Here is a 26,302-nt window from a genome sequence, read left to right on the forward strand (position 1 = left end):
TTATGAATTTTGTCTTTTTGGTTTATTATGAACAATTTCAACCTACAATATTTTCGAGATATAATCGGGTTTAATCACAAAAATTAACAATTTTGGCATTTTGGGGATTTTCACTTTCTAACTAGAACATAATAACATTTAAACTAAATCTGGTTGTTAATTATGTTTCTTTCGTTCATTATAAACAATTTCTATAGAAAATATTTCACTCCATCATTTTCATTTTCGAGATATATTAAGATTTAACAAAAAAAATCAACAATTTCGACATTTTAAAGATTTTCGCTATCTAACTACGATATAATAATATTTGAGTTAGATCTGGTTATGAATTTTGTCTTTTTGTTTCATTATAAACAATTTCAATGTAAAATATTTACCTCCATCATTTTAAATTGACGAGATATGATCAGGTTTAATAAACAAAATCAACAATTTTGACATTTCGAGGATTTTCACTTTCTAACTAAAACATAATAACATTTAAGCTAAATCTGGTTGTTAATTATGTTTCTTTCGTTCATTATAAACAATTTCTATACAAAATATTTCACTCCATCATTTTTCATTTTCGAGATATATTCGGATATAACAACAAACATCGACAATTTCGACATTTTGAGGATTTTCATTATCTAACTACAATATAATAATACTTGAGATAGATCTAGTTATGAATTTTATTTTTTTGGTTAATTATAAACAATTTCAATGTAAAATATTTCCCTCCATCATTTTAAATTGACGAGATATGATCAGGTTTAATCAACAAAATCAACAATTTTGACATTTCGGGGATTTTCACTTTCTCTCTACAACATGGTTATAATTAAATAATATCTGGTTATGGATTATGTCATTTTGGTTCATTATAAACAATTTCTATGTAAAATATTTTCCTCCATCATTTTTAATTTTCGAGATATAATCGGGTTTAATCACAAAAATTAACAATTTTGGCATTTTGGGGATTTTCACTTTCTAACTAAAACATAATAACATTTAAGCTAAATCTGGTTGTTAATTATGTTTCTTTCGTTCATTATAAACAATTTCTATACAAAATATTTCACTCCATCATTTTTCATTTTCGAGATATATTCGGATATAACAACAAACATCGACAATTTCGACATTTTGAGGATTTTCAGTATCTAACTAGAATATAATAATACTTGAGATAGATCTAGTTATGAATTTTATCTTTTTGGTTAATTATAAACAATTTCAATGTAAAATATTTCCCTCCATCATTTTAAATTGACGAGATATGTTCAGGTTTAATCAACAAAATCAACAATTTTGACATTTCGGGGATTTTCACTTTCTCTCTACAACATGGTTATAATTGAATAATATCTGGTTATGGATTATGTCATTTTGGTTCATTATAAACAATTTCTATGTAAAATATTTTCCTCCATCATTTTTAATTTTCGAGATATAATCGGGTTTAATCACAAAAATTAACAATTTTGGCATTTTGGGGATTTTCACTTTCTAACTAAAACATAATAACATTTGAGTTAAATCTGGTTATAAATTATGTTTGTTTCGTTCATTATAAACAATTTATATACGCAATATTTTATTCAACCATTTTTCATTTTCGAGATATCATCCGTTTTAACAACAAAAACCAATAATTTCGACATTTTGATGATTTTCACTATCTAACTACAATATAACCATATTTGAGTCATATTTGGTTATGAAATGTATCTTTTTGGTTCATTATAAACAATTTAAATCCAAAATATTTCCCTCCATCATTTTTAATTTACGAGATATGATCAGATTTAATAAACAAAATCAACAATTTTGAGGTTTCGGGGATTTTCACTTTCTAACTAGAACATAATAACATTTGAGCTAAATCTGGTTATAAATTATGTTTCTTTCGTTCATTATAAACAATTTATATACGCAATATTTTATTCCACCATTTTTTATTTTCGAGATATTATCCGCTTTAATAACAAAAATCAACAATTTTAGACATTTTGGGGATTTTCACATTCTAACTAGAATATAACAATATTTGAATTAGATCTGGTAATAAATTTAGACTTTTTAGTTCATTATAAACAATTTTTATATAAAATATTTTCCTCCATCATTTTTAATTTTCGAGATATAATCGGGTTTAATCACAAAAATTAACAATTTTGGCATTTTGGGGATTTTCACTTTCTAACTAAAACATAATAACATTTGAATTAAATCTGGTTATAAATTATGTTTCTTTCGTTCATTATAAACAATTTCTATACACAATATTTTATTGCATCATTTTTCATTTTCGAAATATCATCTGCTTTAATAACAAAAACCAATAATTTCGTCATTTTGATGATTTTCACTATCTAACTACAATATAACCATATTTGAATCATATTTGGTTATGAAATTTATCTTTTTGGTTCATTATAAACAATTTCAATCCAAAATATTTTCCTCCATCATTTTTAATTTACAAGATATGATCAGATTTAATAAACAAAATCAACAATTTTGAGGTTTCGGGCATTTTCACTTTCTAACTAGAACATAATAACATTTGAATTAAATCTGGTTATAAATTATGTTTCTTTCGTTCATTATAAACAATTTATATACGCAATATTTTATTCCACCATTTTTCATTTTCGAGATATCATCCGATTTAATAACAAAAATCAAGAATTTCGACATTTTGGGGATTTTCACAATCTAACTAGAATATAGCAATATTTGAACTAGATCTGGTAATAAATTTTGACTTTTTGGTTCATTATAAACAATTTTTATATAAAATATTTTCCTCCATCATTTTTAATTTTCGAGATATGATCCGCTTTAATAACAAAAATCAACAATTTTAGACATTTTGGGGATTTTCACATTCTAACTAGAATATGATTATATCTGAGCTACATCTCGTTGTGCATTCTATCTTTTTTATTAATTATAATAAATATGTTTCGGCTGAAGATAGATTTTAATCCGAAACTAGTCCCGAGTACATATTAATAAAATTTAAATAATGTTACTTTTTCAGCGAAACATTTCAGAATATAACAAAAGCAAGTCAAATCCGTAATACTTGTTAGATTTATTTCTAGAAAGCAACTCATTTTTAATCAGTGCATCACCGATAATATTTGAAAATAAAAAAGATATATATATTTATATATAATTTTCTAATGAACCTCAATTGCAATAAAACTAAAAGTAAAAGAATGTTAAAGAAATGTTTAAAAGTTCTCCATCTCTAAAGAGATTTGTTAAAGAGCATCATGAATAATGCAAGAGAGCACGGAAAAGAGAGTGGTCACCATATCGAAAAATAAAATAAGGAAAAAAAGAGGAAAAAAATTAACATAGATCCACACTCTAAACTCAGATGTCTTTCTCGATTCTTTTTCCTCACCCGGAGAAAAAATCCAAACCCACCGGAAAACGTAATTTGAGGCCATCGTTGTTCTGCTCTCGCGGGGATCACTTCCCCTCTCTCGTTCCCCCCAAGTAAATGGGAACGTAAAGACTCCAGTTTTCGTAGACCGGGGTAATTTGTATGCAGAGTAAACACGTCCTTAGCGCAGGAGTCGCCATCGAATGTCGGAGAAGGAGGTGAAGGAGGAGGCAAAGAAAACCGAGGTTGTGGCGCCATTTACATAAACCAAGGAGGTAATCCTTAATCCTTCGAGAATATATTTACATAAAAAGTTGTGTTTTACTTAGAAATAAAAATAATTTTTACCTTAATTATTCAAAAAATATCCTCCGGCAAATATTTATAAACTTCACTAAAGCATCAACTCGAAATGGATTACGTCCGGAACCATACTGAGTTAAAACTACACTCGGGGAACTTCACAATGGGGTGTCTACCGAAAAAAAAAAAAACTTAACTACCCCATACCTAAACCCACCTCCTAAACTCATCCGATAAAAGACATAAAAATTAACCCCCTAAAAAAAGCGAAAGTTCTTTGAACAAGAAGAAAAGAAGGTAAAATACAGGTAACGAGATGATGTAAGTTTTAACTTCAAGGTCCAACCCTTTTCAGTCACGAACCAGAAAACCGCGAGTGGAGGTCAAGGTATTATTCAAGAAAAAAGTGCGAGTGATGTGCAAGGTTAAAAGGAAGGATTAATGACCAAAAAGGTAAATAAAAAGTTTCTCAGAAAAAAAATTCGTTATCAATTTTTGGGAATCAAGACCAAAACTCGTTCTTAACGTAGTTCTCGCAAAAATGTTTATGTGAATTTTTTTCTTGTAAAAACACGCGAGATGTTTAATAACAACGTGAATAATGTAAACACTTTGAACTTTGCTGCAATAAAACGCAGCACTTATTTTTAATTTTTTTATTTTTTTTAATATTTAAACGGTTAAAGGTCGCGCTTTGATAAGAAACGGGTTCGATGTGTCAAGAAAGCAGTTTAAAATGAATACCCAAAGATTTATGAGTACAATTATCCTTTTTAAATTTAAATTCAAAAGCAAACAATTTAATTAAACAACCCAAAATCAACCCGTTTTATCTGCGCTCTCCGGTTTTCCCATTCTATCTACCCACAGAGTTTCGGCTTTCGTAGAAGCAGAACCGGAAGCGAGGCGGTAACAACAGTAGTTATGCAAAGCGCAATTTCGCGAAACGGGTCAATTCGCGTGCTCGGAACGCCATCGGGTGGCGCGGCGCTCAACTAGAACGTTTCCGGGCGTCGCCGGCATCGCTGCACTTCGCCCTAATCGCACCCTAAAACCCCGTTCAATTTTCCCCCGGGAAAACCAACCCCGAAAGTTACCCGACCAGTAGGAAAATTTCCCGACGGAAACAAGACAAGTTTTGCATAAACTAAAAATTTTTTTTAATTTAAAATAAAAAAAATGTTACATTTTTTGAGTTGAATACAATCTAAGAATTGTATTGAACATAAATATTTGTTGAGTTGATAAGTTTTCTATATCTATATGAGGAAAATGGGGAGTGGGCGAGAAAATTGCCTGGAAAAACACAGGTCACGTCTGTTTCGCCGCCCCCCGACGAAACGTGACTCCCTTCGAAAGTAATCAAGCGAAAATTTACGAATCGCACTTCATATTTTCACCATCCCAACTTGATTCGAGCAAGAAAATGTAGACATTTCAAAAAAATACCAAATTGACTAAATCTAATTTAACATATCATTTCCATGTAAACCTCGTTCGCGTTCTATGCAAACTTTCGTCGTTTTCCTCCCCTCGGAGGTGGTTAGATCGAGACGAACACGTCAAAATGCACCAGACAGGAAATTAAATTTCAAGTGGCCGTATACACGAGACGTGTGCTGCTTACGGTTTCGTCGCCGCTCTAAAGATGGGAACGTTGTCAATGCGGTGCAGAACCAAAATTTGCATACAATTAACGCGCTCGTCTCCTTGAACGACTACGATTTTCAAGTTTATTTTCTCATATGGCTAAACGTGAAAAGGAATCAAATTTTAAATGTAATCTAATTGAATTTATATATACTTGATTTTATATATACAATATCTTATTCAGCGATATAGAGCCAAGGTCGTTTGCGGCCGAGATTATACATTTTTAGTATATATTTATATTCTATATATAATATATATATATATATATATATATATATATATATATATTTATACATTCTACATTTTTAGATTCTATTTTTTTGTTTAAAGAAACTTCAACTAATTAAGTCACAAGCGATTTTGGCTAAGTTTATGACAAAGCCGAGGTCGCTTGCGGCCGAGGTTCTACATTATGATTGAAATATTTACAAGGTGTTCATTAAGTATGGAACCGACCTATCTTCCTAATTATTGTTTGTATCAAAATATTTTTCAAATAAAACTTGTTAAGAATTAAATAAGGAATAAATTTTATTGGCACCATTTTTGAAAATTACCAATTTTTGAATTTCCCTGTGAATAGTATAGTAATGTAATTGAAGATTATCTTATTAATTATTGTTTGTATCAAAATATTTTTCATACAAACCCTGTTAAGAATTAAACAATGAACAACTTTTATTGGCACTATTTTTTAAAATTATCATTTTTTTAATTCCCCTGTGAATAGTATAGAAATTAAATTCAAAATTATCTTCCTAATTATTGTTTGTATCAAAATATTTTTCAAATAAAACCTGTTCAGAATTAAAAAAGGAACAACTTTTATTGGCAACATTTTTTAAAATTATCAATTTTTTAATTTCCCTGTGAATAGTATAAAAATTAAATTCAAGATTATCTTCCTAATTATTGTTTGCATCAAAATATTTTTCAAATAAAACTTGTTAAGAATTAAACAAGGAACAATTTTTATTGGCACCATTTTTTTAAATTATCAATTTTTGAATTTCCCTGTGAATAGTATAGTAATGTTATTGAAGATTATCTTCCTAATTATTACTTGTATCAAAATATTTTTCAAATAAAACTTGTTAAGAATTAAACAAGGAACAACTTTTATTAGTACGATTTTTTTAAATTATCAATTTTTTAATTTCCCTGTGAATAGTATAGAAATTAAATTCAAAATTATCTTCCTAATTATTGTTTGTATCAAAATATTTTTCAAATAAAACCTGTTCAGAATTAAAAAAGGAACAACTTTTATTGGCAACATTTTTTAAAATTATCAATTTTTTAATTTCCCTGTGAATAGTATAGTAATGTAATTGAAGATTATCTTCCTAATTATTGTTTGCATCAAAATATTTTTCAAATAAAACTTGTTAAGAATTAAACAAGGAACAATTTTTATTGACACCATTTTTTTAAATTATCAATTTTTGAATTTCCCTGTGAATAGTATAGTAATGTTATTGAAGATTATCTTCCTAATTATTACTTGTATCAAAATATTTTTCAAATAAAACTTGTTAAGAATTAAACAATGAACAACTTTTATTGACACTATTTTTTAAAATTATCAATTTTTTAATTTCCCTGTGAATAGTACAGAAATTAAATTCAAAATTATCTTCCTAATTATTGTTTGTATCAAAATATTTTTCAAATAAAACCTGTTGAGAATTAAAAAAGGAACAACTTTTATTGGCAACATTTTTTAAAATTATCAATTTTTTAATTTCCCTGTGAATAGTATAAAAATTAAATTCAAGATTATCTTCCTAATTGTAGTTTGTATCAAAATATTTTTCATACAAAACTTGTTAAGAATTAAACAAGGAACAACATTTATTGGCACCATTTTTTAAAATTATCAATTTTTTAATTTCCCTGTGAACAATATAAAAATCGAATTCAAGAATATCTTCATAATTCTTGTTTGTATGAAAATATTTTTCAAATAAAACTTGTTAAGAATGAAACAAGGAGCAACTTTTATTCGCACCATTTTTTAAAATTATCAATTTTTTAATTTCCCTGTGAAGAGTACAAAAATCGAATTCAAGAATATCTTCCTAATTTTTGTTTACATCAAAATATTTTTCTAATAAGACTTGTTAAGAATTAAACAAGGAACAACTTTTATTGGCACCATTTTTTAAAATTATCAATTTTTTAATTTCCCTGTGAACAGTATAGAAATCGAATTCAAGAATATCTTCCTAATTTTTGTTTACATCAAAATATTTTTCTAATAAGACTTGTTAAGAATTAAACAAGGAACAACTTTTATTGGCACCATTTTTTAAAATTATCAATTTTTTAATTTCCCTGTGAACAGTATAGAAATCGAATTCAAGAATATCTTCCTAATTTTTGTTTACATCAAAATATTTTTCTAATAAGACTTGTTAAGAATTAAACAAGGAACAACTTTTATTGGCACCATTTTTTAAAATTATCAATTTTTTAATTTCCCTGTGAACAGTATAGAAATCGAATTCAAGAATATCTTCCCAATTTTTGTTTGTATCAAAATATTCTTCTAATAAAACTTGTTAAGAATTAAACAAGAAACAACTTTTATTGGCACCATTTTTTAAAATTATCAATTTTTTATTTTCCCTGTGAATAGTATAGTAATGTAATTGAAGATTATCTTATTAATTTTTGTTTGTATCAAAATATTTTTCAAATAAAACTTGTTAAGAATTAAACAAGGAACAACTTTTATTGGCACCATTTTTTAAAATTATCAATTTTTTAATTTCCCTGTGAACAGTATAAAAATCGAATTCAAGAATATCTTCCTAATTTTTCTTCGTATCAAAATATTTTTTTAATAAAACTTGTTAAGAATGCAACAAGGAACAACTTTTATTAGCAACATTTTTTTAAATTATCAATTTTTTAATTTCCCTGTGAACAGTATAGAAATCGAATTCAAGAATATCTTCCTAATTTTTCTTTGTATCAAAATATTTTTTTAATAAAACTTGTTAAGAATTAAATAAGCAACAACTTTCATTAGCACCATTTTTTAAAATTATCAATTTTTTAATTTCCCTGTGAACAGTACAAAAATCGAATTCATGAATATTTTCCTAATTTTTGTTTGTATCAAAATATTCTTCTAATAAAACTTGTTAAGAATGAAACAAGGAACAACTTTTATTCGCACCATTTTTTAATATTATCAATTTTTTAATTTCCCTGTGAACAGTACAAAAATCAAATTCAAGATTATCTTCCTAATTATTGTTTGTATCAAAATATTTTTCTAATAAAACTTGTTAAGAATTGAAAAAAGAACAACTTTTTCTTTAATCAAATTCAAATTTCATGTTGATCCGACTAGCATTTTTGAAAATATTAAGTCGGTGCTATACAGGGTGATTCACATAAGAACCGGCACAGAGCAGGGACATGTAGAGAACAATAAATTAAGATGATTTAAGATGTCCCCTAAATGTTGACAGATTTTTTTAACCTTTTGGTGGATTTAATACATTATTACGTCATTTCATGTGGAATTTAATTCTAAAACTTTTTTTACTTTTATTATTTTTTAAAAAACTTTGTCGTTTTCATAAAAAATTCAAATAACTAAAGACACGTATATCGTTAATGCTACTTAAAATCATCGAAAATTCAGTAGTCGGCTGTGAAATTGTACGTCAAACTTGACAAATAGGTTATAAAACCTTGTTGTCAAATAATTTTATAACCTATTTGTCAAGTTTGACGTATAATTTCATAGCCGACTACTGAATTTTCGTTTATTTTAAGTAACATTACAAAATAAGTGTCTTTAGTTATTTAAGTTTTTTATGAAAACGACAAAGTTTTTTAAAAAATAATAAGAGTAAGAAAAGTTTTAGAATTAAATTCCACACGAAATGAGGTAATAATGTATTAAATCCGTTAAAAGGCTAAAAAGATCTGTCAAAATTTAGGGTACCATCACCCATAATCAACCCTTTGAAATGCCTCAATTGATCTCAACTTGCTACCAATTAATACCCTTGGTACACTCATAACGTATACCAAATTTGGTATTTCTAGCTTACTGTATTACGAAGATATTGAATGTTTTAAAAATTTAACACTAAACTTTGAAGGCCTATAACTCTTCAGGGATACAACTTGGTATAGAGATAAGTTGCGTTAAATCATCTTAATTTATTGTCCTCTACATGTTCCTGCTCTCTGTCGGTTCTTATGTGAATCACCCTGTATATCTATGTACAGGGTGGCCAAATAAGCGTGCAAGGTGTATCTCGGAAACTACTTCTAAAGACTTGCGATAAAAAATTTAACGACTAAAGTGGCTAAGAGAAAATCCTGGAAATTATTTTCAAGTTTCTAAACCGCCATCTTGAATTAAAAAATGTTGTTTTTCTTGGAATTATGCTGAATTAACATAACAAAGAAGTGGGGTTCGAAAATGTTTGTAAACAAATGCCAATAATTTCAGAATGGCTGAACGGAATTTAATAAGTTTGGTAACGTTGAAAAGAGCATTTCTTGGACTACAAATTCTACCTTACTTGTATTGATTGTAATTTGATATGTTGCCACTAGAGGGCATTTTCGATAACACAATAGAAATAGTGAGTTTTTTTAGAAAAGTTAAATCTATTAATATTACTTTTTTTTTATATAAAAAAATCGTCTCGATATCATGTTCCTAACCTAAAATATCGGTAAAAGAAGATTTAATGAGAAAAATTATTAATCAAAATCATATGACACAGAAATCAGTTCGGGTATGTTATTAGAGTTTATTTAAGTTTGTCTTAAAATATCATCAATTTTGGTTTTTATTTATTATTTCGCGTGACAACGCACCATGACAGTAAAAATAACTCGGATTTAAATTCAAGTTGAATAAAAAGGAAAAGAAAATGAATGATTCCGAGAAATTCTTGTTTTGAATATTTTTTTGCACGCAAACTGGGATTGTGCCTTTTGAAAATATATCCGTCTCGGGACATAAATAAAGGATAATAGGTCCTTGTGGACCGACGGGTCCGTTGGTAGCTCGAGAAAAATATGTTTTCCGACCTTTTTAATATTGAAGATCACGAAAACAGGAAAAGCGGACGTCGGAAAAAGGTTCGTGTATACGCGATACTCATGGGATTTGCCTCGAGTTATCCCATCCTAGTCCAGGATAGGGTTGAAAGAACGTATCCCGCGGGAATTTTACCTTAAAGTATACATACACGTTCATGTATTTACCGGAAAAGCTTGAATGCATTCAGGAAAAATTCTATTTTCTAATTTTTACGAAATTACAAAAAATAAATAACATTCGGGGTTGGTGCAGCAACAGCAGCGACTAAAATAAATTGCAAGAGGCGACGTTCAGCGACAATGCGCTCCATCTGTCGGTGTAATCTAGAAGCTCTCGGTTCGCGAAAATAAAATGACCCTATTAAATTTGTTAGCCTTATTTCTTTGCGACAAGAAACATTTTTAAGAAAACTAAAATTAATTTAATAAAAAGAAATTAATTCAATAAACACAACAAAATGAGATGTGTTTTTAGGGATGTAGTCGGGGTTAGGTTGGGTTTAATTAATCCCGAGAATTGTTGCCAGTTCGTTTTACGCCGTTTTAATGGGCGGGAAAACGTCGTCGACGAGATCCGGACAAATTTAATAATTCGACGATGATCGACACATTTAAGCAAAAAAGAATTTTATAACATTAAATAAATTTCAAAGATAACAAGGAATAAAGTTGTAAATATTAAAAGTTTGGTCTATAAACGTCGGTTGAAATCTTTAGATCTCTATATTTTAATGCCTGACAGTTTTCTGTGATCGTGTGTCTGTATAAAACATTATTTACACTAGAACGTTAATAAAACTTTACGTATTCCACTTAACCGTGATTTTATGGTCCAGTAAATATTAATAATTGCAGGAATTTCAACTGATTCTGTTTATAAAATCGGAGCTTCCGTATTTGTTTGTTCGTTGCACGAAAATATTTTTAAAATCGAATCGTGAAGCCTATGAGATGAACCCAGTGGCGTCCGCCATATGGTTACCGTCAATTGACAAGAGACGCCCACTACCTTAAATTATTATGTAAACTTTCCCCTGCAGGCTTAAATTTTTTTCTTCCATTTTATAACTTTCTTTTTATAAAAAAAATAAATAATGTTTAAGTTAATTTAAAAAAGTGTCGCCATCTATTAATGGGTTGTTAAACTATAATCAATAAACAACCCCACTCGATTTTTTTTTTGTTTTTATTACAAACAAGATCAATTTCCACTTAATTTCCATCCTCCCCTTTTTACAATTTTCTTCTCACCCGCCACTTAATTCCAAGTTAAAAAAATTAAGTGCCCAATCAAAAGGTTCTCGAAAACTCGCGTGCTAAGCACCAACCTCGTCTCCACCACCCCCCATTTGCCCTTCCTCACGACCCACCACCCCCAAATCGCTTCCAATTTGCTCGAGATATTTCCTCCGAGCTCCCCAATCTCATTTCATCGAAGTTTAAAACCCCGTCCAAGGAAAAGAAGCGTTCCTTTTTCTAAAACTTTGGGTTTTTGTTTCTCTTTTCGGAAAGTTTTCCGGACATCTGCTCCCCCCAGAAAACTGAGGGGAGTTTTTCCCCACCCAAGCACAAAAAGGGATGAAATATGAACGTTTCGCGTGTGTGTGTATTCGCAACTGAATAATTCAACTGGGACTCTACAAAAGGGAAGAAAATACATCTCTTCGAGTAAAAGGGGAATGCTGTTGCTTGTCTTTGCTGAGAGAGGCATATTTCCCAAGGGGGGATGACCAATCAATAACACATCTTTATTTTTATCATTTTAATTTTTCTTCGTTTCGAGTTTGTTTACAAAGAAACAAAAACCTCAACGTCTAATAATAAACCTGCGCCTAGATAGACCAGGTTTTCAGATAAACAAAGTTTAAAACACCGAAAATAACATTTTCGAAACGATCTTTCCGTAAACAAATGTCCCGCTGCGATTAGCTTTTGCATTTTTCTCTTTTTATCCTATTTAAACGAAAATCAACTTTATGTAAAGAACACATAACAACGTTAAGATTTGAGTTTGCGCGCTCCCTTACGAACAATCTTTTAAATTTTAGTTTGGCATCGCAACCATAGATGGCGACACATGTATCAAAACTAACTTGATCAATATATTAATATCAACATGATATAATACATATATATTTTTAAATTTATTTATAATGATATTAAGATAAATAAAAATTTAAATGTCAAATACATACACTTATATAAAAAATAAAGGTATACCTTACAGGTAGAAAAACTTTAGGGGGTACATATATCACGTAAGCTCAAGTACAACCCCACGTGCACACGTAACAAATGGAGGTTGGTGGGATGTTCTCATCCCCATTTTTCCGGGAGCACCCTCTCCGGGGGCCAATATTCCTCCTTTCCTTTCTAGTAGCAAAGTTTCCTTTTTCTGGCGAAACCACCCCGAGGAAGTTCTCCAACTTTCGTTATTTTCCCGGGAAAACGGAATAGTTCTCATAATTGGATGGGGAGTTTTTTTGCAACGAAATAGTTCTCGAAATAATGAGATTGAAAACATCTCCAAAATCCCTGAAGATGGCGGCAAAAACCAAAAGATGTTAAACACCAATAAGGAAGAAGAACAAATTTCTCTTCCCATTCAAGCCAAATCTTTTGTATTGAAGTTTCTTTGTGTAAAACAAATCCTTTATCTCGTTTTAGAAAGCTAACCAAAAAAAAAAATGGTTGAAAAAAAATGGAAAGTTTCCGTTTTCAATTTAAAGCCAAAAAAAAATCTTTAAAACGTGTAATAAGTATATCTTCGTTGGTTTTATCTCGCTCCGAACGAAACAAGAAAGCTCATCTCATCAATTCTCCTCGGGTTCTTTTCGACTTAATGAACGGCTTTACTTAAAGTACACGCTTCGGTGGTCACAAGCTGCTGCTGGAGCTTTTAAAACCAGCGAGCGTCTGGCGAACATAACCTCTCGCTAATTAGTAGAGGCCTTAAATACAACATTTAAATACACAAGAATATTGAACGGTTTTAATTAGAACCAAGTGTTTCAAAATAAATTTTATACCGAAAAATATAAAAACTCCTTGTACGCCATTTCAGTTGAATTAAACTGAATTAAACAAGCCCCGCGTTCTAGTTTCGCGATCCATCAAGCAAAATTGACGAATTCGACCCGAACGTAAGAGCCTGACCTAAATAACAAATTTATTATCTGAAAGTATAAAAAGTTTCGACAAATAATAACATTTTGGAACTCCTCTTAACTAAAACGTATTTCTTTTTTCTTTTTTAGTTAGAGAACAAGAAATGCAAGAAAACTACGTGAATTCACTGAATTACTTAGGCCTTTTCGTCTGGACGGTTCCCAAAGTGCTCTCCAAACGTCACGAATACTTTGGGGGGAAAATCGCGTACATCAAAATTTATGATTCACCTCTAACATTACATATGTCTCTATGTATACAAGGTGAGTCGTAAAAATATATAAAAAAATGTCCACAACAATATCTTAAAAAAATCAAATTAAACTAAAAGTTTATATCTCAAGAACGAATTGAGATATCGTGATAAAATAACAAGCATTTTAAAGGAAATTTAATATAGATTCGGTATGCCATAAATAATTTTTTCATTTCTATAAATTTCGTAGTTATGATTTTTTAACCTCAATCCTGTTTTAATATATATATTTTTGTAAGTAAAAACTTAAAAAATCGTATCTCGAAAACGAATTGAGATGTAATAATGAAATAAGAAATAATTTATAGCAAATTTAATATAGATTTGGTGTAGCATAAATAATTTTTTGATTTTCATAAATTTCCTCGTTACGATTTTTTAAACTAAATCATGTTTTAATATATATATTTTTGTAAATAAAAACTTAAAAAATCGTATCTCGAGAACGAATTGAGATGTAATAATGAAGTAAGAAACAATTTATAGCAAAATTAATATAGATTTGGTGTAGCATAAATAATTTTTTGATTTTCATAAATTTCCTCGTTACGATTTTTTAAACTAAATCATGTTTTAATATAATATATATTTTTTCAAGTAAAAACTTAAAAAATCGTATCTCGAAAACGAATTGAGATGTAATAATGAAATAAAAAACATTTTAAAGCTAATATAATATAGATTTGGTATACCATAAATAATTTTTTGATTATCATAAACTTCGTTGTTACGATTTTTAAAATCAATCATGTTTTAATGTATATATTTTTTTAAGTAAAAACTTAAAAAATCGTATCTCCATAACGAAGTGAGATGTAATAATGAAATAAAAAACATTTTAAAGCTAATTTAATATAGATTTGGTATACCATAAATAATTTTTTGATTTCCATAAACTTCGTAGTTACGATTTTTTAACCTCAATTCTGTTTTAATGTATATATTTTTGTAAGTAAAAACTTAAAAAATCGTATCTCGAAAACGAATTGAGATATAATAATGAAATAAGAAACAATTTATAGCAAATTTAATATAGATTTGGTATACCATAAATAATTTTTTGATTATCATAAACTTCGTTGTTACGATTTTTTAAAATCGATCATGTTTTAATGTATATATTTTTGTAAGTAAAAACTTAACAAATCGTATCTCGAAAACGAATTGAGATGTAATAATGAAATAAGAAACAATTTATAGCAAATATAATATAGTTTTAGTATGCCATAAATAATTTTTTGATTATCATAAACTTCGTTGTTACGATTTTTTAAAATCAATCATGTTTTAATGTATATATTTTTTTAAGTAAAAACTTAACAAATCGTATCTCGAGAACGAATTGAGATGTAATAATGAAATAAGAAACAATTTATAGCAAATTTAATATAGATTCGGTATGCCATAAATAATTTTTTGATTATCATAAACTTCGTTGTCACGATTTTTTAAAATCAATTATGTTTTACTGTATATATCTTTTTTAAGTAAAAACTTAATAAATGATATCTCGAAAACGAATTGAGATGTAATAATGAAATAAGAAACAATTTATAGCAAATTTAATATAGATTTGATGTAGCATAAATAATTTTTTGATTTTCATAAATTTGCTCGTTACGATTTTTTAAACTAAATCATGTTTTAATATATATGTTTTTGTAAGTAAAAACTTAAAAAATTGTATCTCGAGAACGAATTGAGATGTAATAATGAAATAAAAAAACATTTTAAAGCTAATTTAATATAGATTTGGTATGCCATAAATAATTTTTTGATTTCCATAAACTTCGTAGTTACGATTTTTTAAACTCAATCCTGTTTTAATATATATATTTTTGCAAGTAAAAACTTAAAAAATCGTATCTCGAAAACGAATTGAGATGTAATAATAAAATAAGAAGCAATTTATAGCTAATTTAGTATAGATTTGGTATGCCATAAATAATTTTTTGATTATCATAAACTTCCTCGTTACGATTTTTTAAAATCAATCATGTTTTAATGTATATATTTTTTTAAGTAAAAACTTAACAAATCGTATCTCGAGAACGAATTGAGATGTAATAATGAAATAAGAAACATTTTAAAGCTAATTAAATGTAGATTTGGTATGCTATAAATAATTTTTTGATTTCCTTAAACTTCGTTGTTACGATTTTTTAAACTCAATCCTATTTTAATATATATATTTTTGTAAGTAAAAACTTAAAAAATCGTATCTCGAGAACGAATTGAGATATAAGAATAAAATAAGAAACAATTTATAGCTAATTTAGTATAGATTTGGTATGCCATAAATAATTTTTTGATTATAATAAACTTCGTTGTTACGATTTTTTAAAATCAATCATGTTTTACTGTATATATCTTTTTTAAGTAAAAACTTAATAAATGATATCTCGAAAACGAATTGAGATGTAATAATGAAATAAGAAACAATTTAAAGATAATTTAATGTAGATTTGGTATGCCATAAATAATTTTTTGATTTCCCTAAACTTCGTTGTTATGATTTTTTAAACTCAACCCTGATTTAATTTATATTTATTTTAGTAGAAACTTAAAAACTCGTATCTCGAAAACGAATTGAGATATAATAATGAAATAAGAAACAATTTATAGCTAATTTAGTATAGATTTGGTATGCCATAAATAATTTTTTGATTATCATAAACTTCGTTGTTACGATTTTTTAAAATCAATCATGTTTTAATGTATATATTTTTGTAAATAAAAACTAAAAAAATCGTATCTCGAGAACGAATTGAGATATAATAATGAAGTAAGAAACAATTTATAGCAAATTTAATATAGATTTGGTGTAGCATAAATAATTTTTGGATTTTCATAAATTTCCTCGTTACGATTCAACCCTGATTTAATTTATATTTATTTTAAGTAGAAACTTAAAAAATCGTATCTCGAGAACGAATTGAGATATAATAATAAAATAAGAAACAATTTAAAGCTAATTTAATATAGTTTTAGTATGCCATAAATAATTCTTTAATTTCCATAAACTTCGTCATTACGATTTTTTAAACCTAACTCTGCGTATTTGCTGGTTATAGATTTTAAGAATACAAATTTAAAAAATCGTATCTCAAGAACTAATTGAGATGTAATGACAAAATACGAAGCTTTTTAAAGCGAATTTTAATATACTTTTAAATGAAAAAGACCGCTTCTAAAAATCTCTTTTAGTTTTTGAGATATTAATCAATCAATTTCTTTTTGCTTCATAAGTTAAATAAATCTTCCGCCGGTTTAAAAAAATCGGTTTCTTAAGATATTGTTGCACAACTATTAGAAATTATAGAAAAAATTCCCAGCAAAAATGTCTTTTAATTTTTGAGATATCAATTTTTAAAGTCCATCAATTAATTAAGGTTTTATAGAAATATCTTTATATCAATGTTTTTGGGCTTAATATTAAGCAGAAAAAAATGATGTTTTTAATATTATGAGACAACTTGATGAAGCCATGACTTCAAATTATCACAAACTTAAATAGTTATTTGCATACCAAAGTTATAATTAATATTTTTAAAGAAATTACTTCTGAAATGCTAGAGATGCTTTTAGTCGATCAGAATCATTTTAATTAACACCAATTAGATTTTGACGACATTGAATTTTCTGGACAACATTAACTTTCATGGAATGAAGTCATTTCTCTTTCAATACTTTAAAAAACATGAAAATGAGATGAAATATAATGCAAGAATAGAAGTTGGAGCTTTTGTGTTGCAGCCATACATTGAGGTTGTGATTGAAATGATTAAAAGTGGTGATTAAACACGAAGAAACGAAATATATATATATTGGTAATATTAATAAAATATCTCCACGTTTTTACGAGTCGCCCTGTATGTGTACCTTTACAATAAAATTACTGGATCAATTTTTGATCGTCCAGATGCATTATCTATATTGGAAATTTACTGTCGAGACGTAAAATATCAAAGATGTTTTCGAAGGAGATCCATTTTTTTTCTGTGTTATTTTTTCCGTTTTTGTGTCAATTTTTGTTATTGAAGATGTAAAAATAATTTAAAATATTGGGGCAAAAAGCAAAACGAAAAAATCTTGTTTGCGGAGGCTAATAAAAGAATAAAAAAACAAGAATATAAAACTTACCCCTACCAAGGTAAACAAGGAAATACAATTTTTTACGGCAAAAATATATAAAATATATATATATATATAAATTGTTTTTTTTTAAATTTATATAATTTTTTTTAAAGGGTGTATCTTATATATAAGTTTTTTTAGGGGATATTTGTGTGAAAACGCCTGCGTGAATTTGAAACGCATGCGCTTAAGAAGCAATCCATACTAGCCTCTGACAATAACAGAGCGCCATCTTAGTAGATAATACAAGTTAATTGCCATAGAACTCTACGCCATAACATCAACAACATATCAAGAAGAAGATATCGAACTAGGTAAATAAATTAAATAATTTAAATAACAATAATGAGTAGAAAATGCATGATGTTAAAATTAATTATTTTTTGGTTGAAATCGGATACTTTTTTTAAAATTTCATTAATTTTATATTTGATGTGAAAAGATTCGGATCAAGACACGTTTTAATAATAACTTAAGAGTTAAAGCTTTTTATTATTATTTTTTTTATGATGAATTAGGAGTTTTAATAAATTCCTTTAAAGTATTGATCCCCGAGCCATTTCGGGGATAAAAAGGACGCTGATTTTCATATCGAGAAGAAGCGACGGAACTTAATCTAATTTAATTCGGCAATCTCTCGAAAGTTTTTGCAGTAACTTCCAAGATTAAGGGATAAAATCGGAGGATTACTCAAAATCCTGCCAGAAGACGACCAACTTTCTTTTCCTTTAGCTTCGGGTGTTATTAAAATATTCTCCGCGTACTCAGCAAACTTTAACTTTGTCTAAATTCAACATCTCTTTTATAACTAAAAAAAAAATAAAGAAATCTAAGATTACGTTGGTGTAAGAAAATTAAAAGTAACAAGAGAACAATGTATCGAAAATAAATTGAGTGTTGAAACAATAGGCGAACTCTCGATTATAATGTTATCGTTCGAATTGAAAATATTATACATCGATTTTACGATCGTTACAAGGTGATAATCGCCCCTTGACTTAATCGTATAACATAAACGACCCGATAACGTTGCGTTTCAAGAAATTAATGGCATGTGGAAATTGAAAAGACTTAAATATAATCCAATTATTTTCTTGAAACCCCTTTCTTACTTCTTATCCAAATAAATAATTTAAAAAAATAAAACCTCTGAAAATAGCAAGGTTTAAAAGGAGTTGTATACCTGAGGTTAAAAGCGAATTTATATAGCAAGGAAGATACGTGCAGTTCGTACGACCAAGGGACACGAAATCAGCAATTTCACGTCCAGTATTCCGGAAGTCGGACGACTAATTTCGTGGAGAAATTGACTCCGCTCGGTGATTTCGGTCGTATTTCCGGTTATATATATATATGTATGAATCTTATCTATACGATTTTAGTTTTCGTGTTCAAAAACTAAAATGAAAACTAAAACGATATCACAACACCACCACGAAACTAGTTGTAATTCCACGTTCGCTATCTGTTAGTTTAATTAAATTTATTTTCAACTCGCTTCCGTGGATTGTAAAGTTTTATTTCGTACTCTCTGCATCACTCCCTTTTGAATACGAGATTTTCCAACGTGTACCAAGGAAATGCGTTTTCTTTCTTTTAACCTCGCTTTCTCGTCTTATTTGTAAATTCAAGAAACGTGCAACGTTGCGTCGTTTTTGCTAACAAGAAAAAGTTAATTAACTCAACTCATTCTTATTCTTAAATCCTCAAAATAATTTTTTCTACATCACTGATATTCAAAAGCTTTTAGTATAATCAGCAAACCGGGTCCTATATAAAGTGCATATCGCGAAAATGGAGAGAACGCGGAGGAGGAAACTTGAAAGCTCACAGCATCTTTTAGTGTAATTGAAGTTTTAGTTTGTTGTTGCAACGTTCGCTTATTTTCTGTGACATTTCGAATGAAAATTAAAACCCGATCGTTGTTAATGATAATCGCGCGATTCTTTTTTGTGCCAAGTAGGACGCATTTGGACCACCAACCGAGTCGCTAAGTGGTTATTTATTCTAAAGGACGCGGAGCACGCTGAAAGCGTGGCATTTTTATAGTTAGAACGAAGCCGGGTCGATACAAAATTAAAATGAAATATAAAAAACGTTTAAAATGTATACGTTTCACGATGAATAAGCTAAAATGTAAATAAATTCTTTGTGTTATAGTTTTAATCTAGATATTTCAACTATTTTAATTATGATATATATAAATTCTTTTTCAAAAATTTTAATTAGCACATTTTGTAAAATTAAAAACTGTTAGTAATGTAAAGTAAAGTACTAAGTATATAAAAAGAAAGAATTATAGATTGTATAAAGAAAGATTAAATAATGCCCTAAAATTTAAATAAATGATTATCATATAACAGAAAAATTGTATGTATCTGAAACTAATTATGTAATATATCTTTTTTTATATCATTATAAACAAAAAATTTCACTCCATCTCCAATTTTAATAAAGAAAATCGTGAATTTTGATTTTTTTCGAATTTTTCCTATCTTACAGGAACGTAGTCATGTTTGAGAAAGATTTCTTTATGGATTATGTTTTACTGGTTTATTATAAACAATTTGTATACAAAACATTTTTCTCCATCTTTTTTAATTTTTGAGTTATGATGAATTTTAATTGCAAAAACCATCAATTTTGGAGATTTTGGAAATTTTCACTTTCTCTCTACAACATGGTTATAATTAAATAATATTTGGTTATGGATTATGCCATTTTGGTTCATTATAAACAATTTCTATATAAGACATTTTCCTCCATCATTTTTAATTTTTGAGATATGATCGAGTTTAATCACAAAAATCAACAATTTTGACATTTTGGAGATTTTTCCTATCTTACCGGAACGTAGTCATATTTGAGAAAGATTTCTTAATGGATTATGTTTTACTGGTTAATTATGAACAATTTGTATGTAAAACATTTTTCTCCATCTTTTTTAATTTTTGAGTTATGATGAACTTTAATTGCCAAAACCATCAATTTTGGAGATTTTGGAAATTTTTACTTTCTCTCTACAACATGATTATAATTAAATAATATCTGGTTATGGATTATGTCATTTTGGTTCATTATAAACAATTTCTATATAAGACATTTTCCTCCATCATTTTTAATTTTTGAGATATCATCAAGTTTAACCACAAAAATCAACAATTTTGACATTTTGGAGATTTTTCCTATCTTACCGGAACGTAGTCATATTTGAGAAAGATTTCTTTATGGATTATGTTTTACTGGTTTATTATAAACAATTTGTATTTAAAACATTTTTCTCCATCTTTTTTAATTTTTGAGTTATGATGAAGTTTAATAGCCAAAACCATCAATTTTGGAGATTTTGGAAATTTTCACTTTCTCTCTACAACATGGTTATAATTAAATAATATTTGGTTATGGATTATATCATTTTGGTTCATTATAAACAATTTCTATATAAGATATTTTCCTCCATCATTTTTAATTTTCGAGATATGATCGGGTTTAATCACAAAAATCAACAATTTTTCCAGTTTGGTGATTTTTACTACCTTATCGGAACGTAGCCATATTTGAGAAAGATTTCTTTATGGATTATCTTTTACTGGTTTATTATAAACAATTTGTATTTAAAACATTTTTCTCTATCTTTTTTAATTTTTGAGTTATGATAAACTTTAATGGCCAAAACCATTAATTTTTGACATTTTGGAAATTTTCACTTTCTCTCTATAACATGGTTGTAATTAAATAATATCTGGTTATGGATTATGTCATTTTGGTTCATTATAAACAATTTCTATACAAGATATGTTCCTCCATCATGTTTAATTTTTGAGATATCATCGGGTTTAACCACAAAAATCAACAATTTTGCCAGTTTGGAGACTTTTCCTATCTTACCGGAACGTAGTCATATTTGAGAAAGATTTCTTTATGGATTATGTTTTTCTGGTTTATTATAAACAATTTGTATCTAAAACATTTTTCTCCATCTCTTTTAATTTTTGAGTTATGATGAACTTTAATGGCCAAAACCATCAATTTTGGACATTTTGTAAATTTTCACTTTCTCTCTACAACATGGTTATAATTAAATAATATCTGGTTATGGATTATGTCATTTTGGTTCATTATAAACAATTTCTATATAAGACATTTTCCTCCATCATTTTTAATTTTCGAGATATGATCGAGTTTAATCACAAAAATCAACAATTTTGACATTTCGGAGATTTTTCCTACCTTACCGGAACGTAGTCATGTTTGAGAAAGATTTCTTTATGGATTATGTTTTACTGGTTTATTATAAACAATTTGTATCTAAAACATTTTTCTCCACCTCTTTTAATTTTTGAGTTATGATGAACTTTAATGGCCAAAACCATCAATTTTAGACATTTTGGAAATTTTCACTTTCTCTCTACAACATGGTTATAATTAAATAATATTTGGTTATGGATTATGTCATTTTGGTTGATTATAAACAATTTCTATATAAGATATTTTCTTCCATCATTTTTAATTTTTGAGATATGATCGGGTTTAATCACAAAAATCAACAATTTTGACAGTTTGGTGATTTTTCCTACCTTACCGGAACGTAGTCACATTTGAGAAAGATTTCTTTATGGATTATGTTTTACTGGTTTATTATAAACAATTTGTATCTAAAACATTTTTCTCCATCCTTTTTAATTTTTGAGTTATGATGAACTTTAATGGCTAAAACCATCAATTTTGACATTTTGAAAATTTTTACTTTCTTTCTACAATATGGTTATAATTAAATAATATCTGGTTATGGATTATTTCATTTTGGTTCATTATAAACAATTTCTATACAAGATATTTTCCTCCATCATTTTTAATTTTTGAGATATCATCGGGTTTAATCACAAAAATCAACAATTTTTCCAGTTTGGTGATTTTTACTACCTTATCGGAACGTAGCCATATTTGAGAAAGATTTCTTTATGGATTATCTTTTACTGGTTTATTATAAACAATTTGTATTTAAAACATTTTTCTCTATCTTTTTTAATTTTTGAGTTATGATAAACTTTAATGGCCAAAACCATTAATTTTTGACATTTTGGAAATTTTCACTTTCTCTCTATAACATGGTTGTAATTAAATAATATCTGGTTATGGATTATGTCATTTTGGTTCATTATAAACAATTTCTATACAAGATATGTTCCTCCATCATGTTTAATTTTTGAGATATCATCGGGTTTAACCACAAAAATCAACAATTTTGCCAGTTTGGAGACTTTTCCTATCTTACCGGAACGTAGTCATATTTGAGAAAGATTTCTTTATGGATTATGTTTTTCTGGTTTATTATAAACAATTTGTATCTAAAACATTTTTCTCCATCTCTTTTAATTTTTGAGTTATGATGAACTTTAATGGCCAAAACCATCAATTTTGGACATTTTGTAAATTTTCACTTTCTCTCTACAACATGGTTATAATTAAATAATATCTGGTTATGGATTATGTCATTTTGGTTCATTATAAACAATTTCTATATAAGACATTTTCCTCCATCATTTTTAATTTTCGAGATATGATCGAGTTTAATCACAAAAATCAACAATTTTGACATTTCGGAGATTTTTCCTACCTTACCGGAACGTAGTCATGTTTGAGAAAGATTTCTTTATGGATTATGTTTTACTGGTTTATTATAAACAATTTGTATCTAAAACATTTTTCTCCACCTCTTTTAATTTTTGAGTTATGATGAACTTTAATGGCCAAAACCATCAATTTTAGACATTTTGGAAATTTTCACTTTCTCTCTACAACATGGTTATAATTAAATAATATCTGGTTATGGATTATGTCATTTTGGTTGATTATAAACAATTTCTATATAAGATATTTTCTTCCATCATTTTTAATTTTTGAGATATGATCGGGTTTAATCACAAAAATCAACAATTTTGACAGTTTGGTGATTTTTCCTACCTTACCGGAACGTAGTCACATTTGAGAAAGATTTCTTTATGGATTATGTTTTACTGGTTTATTATAAACAATTTGTATCTAAAACATTTTTCTCCATCCTTTTTAATTTTTGAGTTATGATGAACTTTAATGGCTAAAACCATCAATTTTGACATTTTGAAAATTTTTACTTTCTTTCTACAATATGGTTATAATTAAATAATATCTGGTTATGGATTATGTCATTTTGGTTCATTATAAACAATTTCTATACAAGATATTTTCCTCCATCATTTTTAATTTTTGAGATATCATCGGGTTTAATCACAAAAATCAACAATTTTTCCAGTTTGGTGATTTTTACTACCTTATCGGAACGTAGCCATATTTGAGAAAGATTTCTTTATGGATTATCTTTTACTGGTTTATTATAAACAATTTGTATTTAAAACATTTTTCTCTATCTTTTTTAATTTTTGAGTTATGATGAACTTTAATGGCCAAAACCATTAATTTTTGACATTTTGGAAATTTTCACTTTCTCTCTATAACATGGTTGTAATTAAATAATATCTGGTTATGGATTATGTCATTTTGATTCATTATAAACAATTTCTATATAAGATATTTTCCTCCATCATTTTTAATTTTCGAGATATAATCGAATTTAATCACAAAAATCAACAATTTTGACGTTGTGGAGATTTTCACTTTCTCTCTACAACATGGTTATAATTAAATAATATCTGGTTATGGATTATGTCATTTTGGTTCATTATAAACAATTTCTATACAAGATATTTTCCTCCATCATTTTTAATTTTTGAGATATGATCGGGTTTAATAACAAAAATCAACAATTTTGGGGATTTTCACTTTCTAACCAGAATACAATAATATTTGAGCTAATTCTGGTTATGCATAAAGTCTTTTTGGTTTATTATAAACAATTTCTATACAAGATATTTTCCTCCATCATTTTTAATTTTCGAGATATAATCGGGTTTAATAACAAAAATCAACAATTTTGGCATTTTGGGAATTTTCACTTTCTAACCAAAATACAACAAATTTTGAACTAGATCTGGTTAAAAATTATGTCTTTTTGATACATTATAAACAATTTATATTTGAAACATTTTTCTCCATCTTGTTCAGTTTTCAAGTTATGATGAACTTTTATAACGAAAATCATTAATTATTACATTTTAACTTTTATATATTATATATTTATACAAAATACAATATATATATAAAATAAATATATATATATATAAAATAAATATATATATATATATATATAAAATATACATAAAACATCATAAAATTTAAAAGTTTTGTAAAAATCAGAAAATTTTAACCTAATTTGATGTACCACACTACATATAGATCATAAAAATTTATAATTACAGATGGCGCTAGAATAGTTTCAATGTCGGCCATCTAGATTTTATAAAAATACGAATATCTCGTGTGTTGTAATACTTGGATATATCGAGTTTGGGCTCATTTTAAAGGTATTTTCATGGAGATGAATAATATAAAAAAATTTATCGAGAAATATAGAAAAATATTATTATTACAAAAAAATTTAACACTTTTTTGTGTTTTTTTTTTCCAGGGGTTGTAACAAGGTTAATCAGAGATGTGTTAGCCCGAGACGTGACACCGGGTTCGGTCAACCCGTAAATCAATCCCTTTGATTCCAAGTTCTCTCTCTTTTTCTCTCGAGCAGGGATTTTCCAGAGACACCTTTCCCACCTTTATCCGATTTAAGGGGGAAAAGGTATTCGGGGATGAAAGGTAATCAGGATTCAGACTCCCCCTCAAAGATCACTGTAGGTAATACACCCCCGAAACTACGGGATATAAATTTGTTATAGACAAAAAAATCAAACTTAAAAAAAATATGTATACTTTAACTAAAACTTTAACTTTCTTTTTTGTATATTTTTCCTTTTAGGATTTCATTTAAACTCGGAGACCATCAAGGAGAAGAGAGAAACGATAAACATGGGATTTTAAGCGGGACGAGTTTTCTCCTTTTAATGAAATTCACATCTTAATTTCGATAATCTCAGAAGAAATCGAAGAAGAACTCAAAGAAGAACTCGAAGCAGAACGTGAAAACGAACACGTAGAATAAGTCGAAGATATAACGATGAAGAGAAAATGAAGATAAAGAAAGTATTTTCGACCTATACGGGCGGATATGGTACGGAATTTGAATAAATTAGAGTTGAAAATGACGCTGTTCCATCTACCAGATGGAATTTTATTTAATTTTGTTATCGAAAATAAGAAAAAATTAATTATGTAAATTAAAAGTAATAAAGATGAGTTTTTTATTTTCGTTGTATTAT

The 26,302-nt window shown here is 27.6% G+C and overlaps 1 protein-coding gene and 1 long non-coding RNA gene across 12 annotated transcripts in view; one reads left to right on the plus strand and one right to left on the minus strand.

Annotated features, from left to right (window-relative positions):
* LOC111419114 (uncharacterized) lies at nt 1–26,287 on the plus strand. Of its 3 annotated transcripts, XR_011641572.1 has the most exons (6): nt 1–3,994; nt 4,053–4,150; nt 13,693–13,866; nt 18,138–18,310; nt 25,561–25,781; nt 25,903–26,287. It is a non-coding gene; the product is annotated as an uncharacterized lncRNA (long non-coding RNA). The 3 variants fall into 3 exon arrangements; XR_011641570.1 differs by having other exon boundaries at nt 1–4,150; XR_011641571.1 differs by having other exon boundaries at nt 1–4,150; nt 25,561–25,742.
* The window catches only part of LOC111419106 (homeotic protein ultrabithorax-like), a 526,223-nt gene that overhangs the window by 449,795 nt on the left and 50,126 nt on the right, over nt 1–26,302 (minus strand). The gene's annotated exons all lie outside the window — the stretch shown is intronic.

This window comes from Onthophagus taurus, chromosome 10, assembly GCF_036711975.1.
Source record: "Onthophagus taurus isolate NC chromosome 10, IU_Otau_3.0, whole genome shotgun sequence".
Lineage (NCBI taxonomy): Eukaryota > Metazoa > Arthropoda > Insecta > Coleoptera > Scarabaeidae > Onthophagus > Onthophagus taurus.